This window comes from Nycticebus coucang, chromosome 18, assembly GCF_027406575.1.
Source record: "Nycticebus coucang isolate mNycCou1 chromosome 18, mNycCou1.pri, whole genome shotgun sequence".
Taxonomy (NCBI): domain Eukaryota; kingdom Metazoa; phylum Chordata; class Mammalia; order Primates; family Lorisidae; genus Nycticebus; species Nycticebus coucang.
In genome coordinates, this window is record NC_069797.1 from 21991701 (window position 1) to 22002197 (window position 10497).

The window sequence follows — 10497 nt, forward strand, 5'->3', positions numbered from 1 at the left end:
TATGTGAATATTCATTAGATTTCTTTATGCCCCATTGCTATAGGAAAGATTTGAGGTGGCTTTGCACATAATGAAGGTAGGATAGTAGAACTTCAATGCCAAAGATAAAAATAAGAGAAACAGATGTACTAGCTATGAGAGTAAATGTGATCCCTGAGCTTCCTGGTAGCCAGGGCAAAAAGGGAAGTGGTCCATTACGTAATTGTTTATTATAAAGGAGGAAGAATTTTAGTTCTTTAAGGGAGTCAGATTTCCCTAAATCCTAACTGAAGCTTCTCAGATGCTACTATATAGAATGGTGCTTCTCTATTTTCCTTCTGCCACTGTTAATGTGCTTGACAAGTTTCTACTAGGAAGACCTCAGCTGTGGCAGAGAAGCTGCTACTAGCACCAGCTGTGATCCATTCCCTTCTCCCTCTGATTTTTGGGCCCCAGCAGGGAAGGATGAGCCAGAGGTCCATAAGAGTTGTGGTGGTTTAATCTTGCATAGTGCAAAAAGGCCAGTTTTAGTAGCCACTCCTGACCAAAGTGGAGAATTGGTTGCAAAGACAGATCCAGGTGCAGTGATTTCTGGGAAGGGTTTTGCTGCCCCAGCCTAAACTGATCCAAGGATAGAGGCAGAGATTCCTGAAGGGGTGTTGCTTAAACCACTGCCCTCTCTGTGGATTACCCTGTAGAATTTTCTGTGTAGCATCTTGGATCCATCTTATTGCATCCTGGGAGTGGGGCCAGGGGTCTGCATTGCCAGAAGCTCCCAGGTGATTCGGATGTCTTGCTGGTGGAGAAGTGCTGCTTCGGAGAATGTTTTTCGAATAATCCTTCTCTTCGCTTAGTTCTGCCTAAGAGCAGATGGTTTGAGGCTGTGCTGATGTTCTCTACCATAGGGAGCTAAAGGGAGAAATCTGGGAGTTGAGGAAGGTGTATGCAGGTAACGTGTCTTGATCTAAGACACAGGACAGTTTACCTAGAAGGGGTAGAATCACCTAGTTTTGCATGCATTTTAAAAATTGTAATTAATACATGTATCTGAAAAATTGCAAATAAATATAGAAGTACATATGGTTTTTTAAAAAAGTTCCCTTCCCATTTCTTTTTCTTTCTTTCTTTCTTTTCTTTTCTTTTTTTTTTTTAAGACAGTCTCACTTTGTTGCCCTTAGTAGAGATTTTTTGCTCAGGTAGAGTGCCATGGCATAATAGCTAACCATAATCTCAAACTCTTGGGCTCAAGTGATCCAGTAGTGGGGACTAAGGTGCCCAATTCGACATCTGGCTATTTTTTTTTTTTTTTTTTGTAGAGACAGAGTCTCACTTTATGGCCCTCGGTAGAGTGCCATGGCATCACACAGCTCACTCAACTCCTGGGCCTAAGCAATTCTCTTGCCTCAGCCTCCCGAGTAGCTGGGATTACAGGCGCCCGCCACAACGCCCAGCTATTTTTTGCTTGCAGTTCAGCCAGGACCGGGTTTGAACCCGCCACCCTCCGTATATGGGGTCGGCGCCTTACCGACTGAGCCACAGGTGCCGCCCAGACATCTATTTTTAGAGATGTTGTCTTGTTCTTGTTCAGGCTGGTCTCGAACCTGTGGGCTCAGGCAATCCACCCACCTAGGCCTCCCAGAGTGCTGGGATTACAGGCCTGCGCCACCACACCCGGCCTCCCCATTTCATTCCTCATACTTCTCAGGTGGAAGCACAGTTGCAGTTTAGGATGTATTTTTCCAAGTCTGCAGGGAACCCTTACCTAGGTGCTTAGGGGGGCACTGTCCTTTAGTGGACAGCAGACTGGGCTCCTAGACTTGGCCTCAAATCCTGCCTTTCCCCAACTCCTTTATTTCTTTCAACAAATATTTATTGTGGATCTTTCTTGAATCTAGGCAGTGTTGTAAATGCTGGAAAGGCAACCTCCCTGTCCTTAGAGAACACTGAGTCTATCCAATGGGGATGACGGACTATAGGATGAAACAAATGTGGATCACCTTCTCTGTCTAACAGCAGAGCTCATGTCCTTGCTAGTTTTGACAGGACTGTCAGGCCTCTTGTAGCAACATTTGGGTTGAGAACTGAATGATGACAGGGATTGGGGTGGGGAGAGTGTGCCAAGTAGAGGAACAGCCTGGAAGGAGCAAGTTTGGAAGACTCGAGAACAGAAAGCAGTCAATGGTGTGGAGCAGAGTGGGGCTGGGAGAGAAATAGGAGATGGGTCAGAAAAGTAAGGACTTTGTATGGATTTATACAAAGTGTGCCACAACAGGCTGGGCTCAATAGCTCACACCTGTAATCTTAGCACTCTGGGAAGTTGAAGTGGGAAGATCCCTTGAGCTCAGGAGTTTGAGACCAGCCTCAAAAGAGCAAGACCCCATCACTACTAAAAACAGAAAAAAAATTAGCCTGGTGTCATTGCAGGCACCTGGAGTCCCAGCTACTGGGGAGGCTAAGGCAGGAGGATCACTTGAGCCCAGGAGTTTGAGGTTACTGTGAGCTAGGCTGAGACCAAACAGCACTCTTGCCTGGGGTAACAGAGTGAGACTGTCTCTTAAAAAAGAAGAAAAAAAATGCCTCAAGCTTTTAAAGGCTGGAGCATGGGGAATTACTGTGGGTGCTGGTGAGGTGTACACAGTAGGGGGCAATATTGAGCCAGGTAGGTTGTTGCTGAGATTAAGATGAGAGATGATGGTGGTGTCATTGCTGTCATTGTGGGCCTGGAGCTTAACGTCTTCTCTAAACCTCAGTATTTTTTTTTTTTTTTTGTAGAGACAGAGTCTCACTTTACTGCCCTGGGTAGAGTGCCGTGGCGTCACACGGCTCACAGCAACCTCCACCTCTTGGGCTTACGTGATTCTCTTGCCTCAGCCTCCCAAGTAGCTGGGACTACAGGCGCCCGCCACAATGCCTGGCTATTTTTTTTTTTGTTGTTGTTGTTGCAGTTTGGCCGGGGTTGGGTTTGAACTCGCCACCCTCGGCATATGGGGCCGGCACCCTACTCACTGAACCACAGGCGCCGCCCCTAAACCTCAGTATTTTTAGTTGTAAAATGGGAATAACCTTGCTGGATCTTTATGGGGAATCAAGGGGCTAATGCATGTAATACTTCTAGCACAGTGTCTGGGACACTGTAGGAAAGGCTAATGATTATTGTTATCAGCCTCTTGGTCTATTTTTGGTTACTGAGTAAACCTGAAAGTTAAATAAAACTTGAAATCAGGAGTTTTTTTTTTTTTTTTGAGACAGAATCTCACTCTGTTGCCCTGGGTAGAGTGCTGTTGTGACATAGCTCACAGCAACCTCAAACTCTTGGGGTCAAGCACTCCTCTTGCCTCAGCCTCTTGAGTAGTTGGGACTACAGGCACTCATCCAAATGCCAGGCTAGTTTTTCTATTTTAGTAGAGATGGAATCTCACTTTTGCTCAGGCTGGTCTCGAACTCCTGAGCTTAAGCAGTCTAACTGCCTCAGCCTTCCAGAGTGCTAGGATTACAGGCGTGAGCCACCATGCCTGGCTAATCATTTGTAGTTTAAAACATTTTTTACCTTCTAAAAGTAGGAAAGAGGCATAGAGAGGTCCTGGGTTGTAGCATCTTGGCTGTCCCAAGGCTGAAAAGTTGGGGTGTGACTGGGGTAACAGTGGGAAGTTAGGAGGAAGGTCCAGGAGGGAGAAGGACCCTGCTGGAGAGAGGAGCTTAGACCCTACCTGGCCAGGTTCTTGTCCACTGTAGAGACATTGGGTGGAGTGTATCAGCTCACATCCTAAACTTTCATGTGGAAGGTCAGCTCCTCCTCCTGGTCCCAGTGACCTCCTCTTCCTCACCTCTACCCCTACCGCTGAGCCTTCCAGTCCAAGAGCATCTCCCTGGACCTCTCTTGGGCCTAAGTGATTCTCTTGTCTCAGCCTCCCAAGTAGCTGGGACTACACAGGTCCACCACAATGCCTGGCTTTGTTTTTTTTTTTTTTTTTTTTGGTTGTAGTTATTGTGGTTTGGCAGGCCCAGGCTGGGTTTGAACCCACCAGCTCTGGTGTACGTGGCTGGCACTCTAGTTGCTGAGCTATAGGTGCCGAGCTGCTGCTCAGCCTCTCTTGAGGTGTGGGACCATTGCCACCCTATCTGCAAAGCCCAGCACTCAGCCTCAGTTTTGCCCCTGCTGCTTGTTTGTTCAGTCACCTCCTCTCGAGATGTGCTGATGACTCAGTGCAGAGGTATAAGGTGTAGTCCCAACTCTGAATCTGGGGCAGAGCAAGGGAGGCTCATCCCGAGGGTTGAGAGGGGTAGATGAGGGCTGAACTAGCTTAGACCCCAGGTCTCCTCCATAGAAGAGGAAAGGCTGTCTTAACACCCCTGGGAACCCAGCTCTGTCCCACTGAAGTTGCTAACCACCCTCTGGGGTTTTGGGAGAGATGTTCTTTGCCATCCTGATCCCAGCCTTCCCTTTTTCCCCTTCTTCCCACACTCGAGGTCTACTTCACCTCTTAGATGTGCTTCTAGAGAGGATAATAAAACTAATAGGTAGCATGAGCTGAACACTTTGTGTGTGCCTGCACAGCAACCTCAAACTCTTGGGCTTGAGCAATCATCTTGCCTCAGCCTCCCAGGTAGCTGGGACTAGAGGTGTGCACCACCACGCCGGGCTGGTTTCTCTCTCTCTTTTTTTTTTTAGAGATAGAGTCTCACTTTATTGCCCTTGGTAGGAGTGCGTTACAGCTCACAGCAACCTCCAGCTCCTGGGCTTAGGCGATTCTCCTGCCTCAGTCTCCTGGGTAGCTGGGACTACCGGTGCCCACCACAACGCCCAGCTATTTTTTGTTGCATTTTGGCCCAGGCCAGTTTTGAACCTGCCACCCTCGGTATATGGGGCTGGCACCCTACCCACTGAGCCACAGGCACCCCCCTAGTTTTTCTCTTTTTAGTAGAGACGAGGTCTTGTTTTTGCTCAGGTTGGTCTTGAATTGTGAGCTAAAGCCATCAACCTACCTCGGCCTCCCAGAGTGCTAGGATTATAGGTGTGAGCCACTGTGCTGGGCCTTGGACTGTTACTTCTAACGCTAGGCCATAAAAGAAAGTGTGCTGTTGGATCACCAGCTCTGGGGGAGCCAGAGGCCATGTTATGAGGACATTCAACCTTGTGGAGAGACCTACGTAATGAGGAATTGAGGCCTCCTACCAGCACTAACTTGCCAGCCATGTGAATGAGTCACTTTGGCAGTTGATCTTCCAGTCTTGGCCAAGTCTTCAAATGAATATAGCGTGGACTGACATCTTGACTGCACCCTTGTGAGAGACTCTGAGCCAGAATCAATCAGCTGAGCTGTACCCTCCTGACCCTAGGAATCAGGGTGAGATGAGCAATGTTCATTGCTTTAAGTTGCTGAGTTTGGGGATGATTATTTTGAAGTAATAGATGACTCATACACATGTACAACTGTATGAATGTGTTATATGTTATAAAACATATCCCCAAATAAAAATCTGAAGAAAAGAAATTAAAAATATATTTATTCATATTCTAATATTTTCTTCCCACTCTTATGGATGATCTTATGACTCGCTGGGGTGCATGCCCCCACCTTAGAGAACTTTGCACTTGTTTTCTTTCTTTTTATTTTTTGAGACAGATTCTCACTGTGTAACCCTGGGTAGAGTGCCGTGACATCACAGCTCACAGAAACCTCAAGTGATTCTCTTGCCTCAGCCTCCCAAATAGCTGGGACTACAAGTGCCCACCACAGTGCCCAGCTATTTTTTGGTAGTTATTATTGTTGTTTGGCAGGCCTGGGCTGGATTCGAACCCATCAGCTCTAGGGTATGTGGCTGGTGCCATAGCCACTGAGCTACAGGTGTCTAGTCAGAACTTTGCGCTTCTAAATGACATTAAAAAATGCCATTCCTCTGAGATTCAAGGACCTCTTCAGGGTAGCCCAAGCTACTTCTCTGGCCAAACTTCTGACGTTCTGGTTTCTCTTCTTCTTTTCACTCTGTCTAAGCTCCTTGCTTATTACCACTGATAACATTCTACTTGTTCTTCCAGGCCAATATTATAGACCTCTTTTTGGGAGCCTTTCTCAATTGAGGTGGGATTTCTGGGCTCAGAGGCCAGCTTGCTCTACTTGAATTGCTCTCTGGACATGCACTGCATTCCACAGGGAAGTGTACTCAGGGGGACAGGGTGGTGGTAACTTTGCGTGAAATGAGGTATTGGTAGGCAGAGTTTGAAAAATGGCCCCCTAAGTTTCCAGGCTCTCATCCTTGGAACCTGTGACTATGATGAGCTGTCACTCTCATGATTATGTTATTTCCATATAGTTGGCCTTATATATAATGATATACACACATATATGTTATGTACCTAGTTGACTTTAATGTAAGGTGATTATCAGGTAAGTGGGCCTAATGTAATTACACAGTCCCTTTGAAAGCACAGAGAGCTGGAAAGATTTGCAGCATGAAGAAGAATGGATGTGGTGTCACTGACATTGTAGGTGGAAGGGGCCATGAGATGAAGGAATGTGGGTGTCTCCTAGGAGCAGAGACTGGCCCTGGCTGATAGCCAACAAAGAAATGCAGACCTCAAACCCACAACTGCAGGAATTGAATTATGAAACAACCTGAATGAGTTTGGAACTGGATTCTTTCTCTCCTCAGCCTCCAGAAAGGAATATAGGTATGCCAACACCTTGATCTTGGCTTTGTGAGACGCTGAGTAGAGAACGCAGTTGGACTTCTGCTACAGACTATGAGCTAATAAATAGCTGTTGTTTTAAGCCACTAAGTCTGTGATACTTTACTCAGCAATACAAAATACATGAGGTTTTATCCCTGAAGACTTTGTACAATTCAAGGTGTATATTCTGTTTTGAAATTTTTTAATTTTTGTTTCTATTTCTAATTTTAAAAATTTAATTTTATTAAAAAATTTAAAAGTTTATTTATTGAGACATAGTCTCACTTTGTTGCCCTGGATAAAGTGCTGTGGTGTCACAGCTCACAGCAACCTCAAACTCTTGGGCTTAAGCGATTCTCTTGCCTCAGTCTCCTGAGTAGCTGGGACTACAGGCGCCCACTACAACACCTGGCTATTTTTTTTTTAGAGATAGGGTTCTCATTCTTGCTCAGGCTGGTCTTGAACTCCTGAGCTCAAGTAATCCACCTGCCTCAGCCTCCCAGAGTGCTAGATTACAGGAGTGAGCCACCTAGTCTGGCTCCATTAAATATGTAGAATGGCTATTCCAATTTGTTCTCCATCAGCTGTGCATAAGGGTCTCATTTCTCCCATATCCTTGGCAGCACTTGACTTCCTCCTTTCCTATCAGTGAGATGGGTATAAAGAGATGTCTTGCTCATGTTTTCAATTGTATTCTCTCATTACTCCCAAAACATTTTTTTTTGAGACAGAGTCTCACTATGTCGCCCTGGGTAGAGTGCCATGGCATCACAGCTCACAGCAACCTCAAACTCTTGGGCTCAAGTGATTCTCTTGCCTCAGCCTCCCAAGTAGCTGGGACTACAAGTGCCCATCACAACGCCCAGCTATTTTTTGTTGCAGTTGTCATTGTTAGCTGGCCTGGGTCGGGTTGGAATCTGCCACCTTCGGTGTATATGGCGCCATAACCACTGTGCTACTGGCACCAAGCCACTCCCAAAACATTTTTATTCTTTAAAAAGGCATAAAATTTATTAACATGTATAGGAGAGAACCACAGAGTGATTACAACCACAAGACCCCAGGTATAAATTCTTTTCTTTTTTTTCTTTTAGAGCAGGATCTCTTTCTGTCATCCAGGTCAGAGTGCAGTAGCATAATCGTATCTCACTGCAGCCTTAAACTCCTGGGCTCAAGTGAGCCTCTTGCCTCAGCTTCCTGAGGACTGGGACTTCAGGCCCAGGCCACCATGCTAAATTTTAATTTTTTGTAGAGATAGGGTCTTACTATGTTGCCCAGGCTGGTTTCAAACTCCTGGCCTCAAGTGATCCTTTCAGTGTGGCCTCCCAAAATGCTGGGATTATAGCCATGCACCACCACACCCTGCCTAAGGTATACATTATCCTTTTCTTGTGTGTGGCGGGGCAGGGTCTAACTCTATTGCCTTGGATAGAGTGCTGTAGCATCAGCCTAGCTCACAGCAACCTCATACTCTTGGGCTCAAGTGATCTTCTTGCCTCAGCCTCCCTGGTAGCTGGGACTTCAGGTTTTTGCTACGAGACCCTGGTAGTTTTTCTATTTTTAGTAGAGATGGGGTCTCCCTCTTGCTCAGGCTGGTCTGAAACTTCTGAGCCCAAGTAATCCACCTTCCTTGGCCTCCCAGAGAGCTAGGATTATAGGCAATGAGCCTCAGCACTCGGTGCCCGGCCAAGGTATTTATTCTTTTTTTTTTTTGGTAGAGGCAGAGTCTCACTTTATTGCCCTTGGTAGAGTGCCGTGGCGTCACACGGCTCATAGCAACCTCCACCTCCTGGGCTCAGGCAATTCTCTGGCCTCAGCCTCCTGAGTAGTTGGGACTACATGTGCCCACCACAATGCCTGGCTATTTTTTTATTGCAATTTGTCCGGGGCCAGGTTTGAACCTGCCACCCTCTACGTATGGGGCCAGCGCCCTACCCACTGAGCCACAGGTGCTGCCCAAGGTATATTTTCTTAAAGGAATAAATAGAGAGGGTAGGGTAGACAAGTTCTCAGAACTATGCCACCATTTTTTGCTTTTACCTACTTTTTGGTTTTTCAGTTCAGCTCTGGTATTTTGCAGAGGGCTTGCTTGTAAATTAGTGGGCTGGTACATCATATTATTTATCTGCTTTGGGTTTTATCATCTCTGACTTTCATTCTAAAGCTGTTAGCTTTGGAGGGTGTTTAGCACCGGTCCAAGCACTGTTCTTTGATCAATGGGTTTGGGGAACATGGTTATAGAGTACAAACCAGATTTCAAAACAACTTATTCTGGTATAACATGTAAACAGGAAAAAGTGCATAGATTATAACTGTACAGCTTTCTGCAGATTTACAAGCTGAACACCCTTGGATAGCCTGCATACAGACTAAGAAGTTGAACATTCCTATCACTCCGAGTCCCTCCTGTGCTCCCTCCCAGTCACTATTTCTGCAAGGGTGACCACTATTATGACCTAAGCAGTGTAGGTTCATTTGCCTGATTATAAGTGACGGATGTCAGGGAATGCTCAATTAACCATGCAATAGTCACCAAGATCACTGGCCCTGGCCCCAGTGCATGTTAAACAACATGGGGGTTTTCAGGACACAGACAGATGAGAGCACACACAAAACTGTCACAGTTTATGCAAGAAATATGTGCCTGAATGTCTCACATAATCTAAAACTCTCGGGCGGCGCCTGTGGCTCAGTTGGTAAGGTCTCGGCCCCATATACCGAGGGTGGCGGGTTCAAACCCGACCCCGGCTGAACTGCAACCAAAAAATAGCCCGGCGTTGTGGCGGGTGCCTGTAGTCCCAGCTACTTGGGAGGCTGAGGCAAGAGAATCGCTTAAGCCCAGAAGTTGGAGGTTGCTGTGAGCTGTGTGAGGCCACGGCACTCTACCGAGGGCCATAAAGTGAGACTCTGTCTCTACAAAAAAAAATAAAATAAAATAAATAAAACTCTCATAATTTAAGCCCCGTTTTCTCCCTGAAAAAACTGTGAAGTAGGACCTGGATGGCTTCACATGTGGGCCTAAAGCAAGACTTACTAGCATCTTTATTTCATTATTAGCATTTTTATCTTTTTTAGCATCTTTAATATTCCCCAATTTCCAAGTTTAGCATAATTCAAATTCACACAGCTCTTTCAGAAGTATCCATAGGCCATGAGGGACCATGTTTTAGCATTTCTGGGACTTCAGAAATGCTTGGTTAGCTTGGCTGTGCGGACCAGATGGATCCTGCTTCTGGCTGTGGTTCTAGGGGCAACACAGAAAGCTGCCCAAGTTCTAGTCTTTTTTTTTTTTTTTTTTTTATGACACATTAAAATTTGCTTTAATACTTCTTTGGGGGAAAAAAAAATCCACTTGTAGTGAATGAACAAGAAACATTTTTATGCTATTATTTGTATCTACCACGCCATGAATTCATAGGGGAAGAGGTTCCAGCAGCTCAGGGAGGCACCTTGCCATTGAATGTGACAAAGTGTTGATTGACTTTTGAAGTCGTGGGAAATAGGTTCCAGCACCTTGTATCACTGCTACATGGGGACTATTGGTTATCTTGTGCGCCCCTGCTGTACACATATTATGCCATGAGCTCATGGGGAATAAATAGGTTCTTGCACCTAAAAACATGGGTCCACTGGTACTCCTGTGTGCTATGTTATATGCTTATTATGCCATGAATTCATAGGGAATGGGTTCCAGGAGCTCAGGCTCTTTTCCGTTAGTTCTCACACAGTGGGCTTCTCTGGGTGGCGCAGGCTGGTGCTTCAGTTGAACCCAGGTACCTTTCTCTTTGGCTTCCTTCTTTTTCTGATCATTTCCCCTCACACGTTTCAGGAAGCTATCTCGGCTAGAG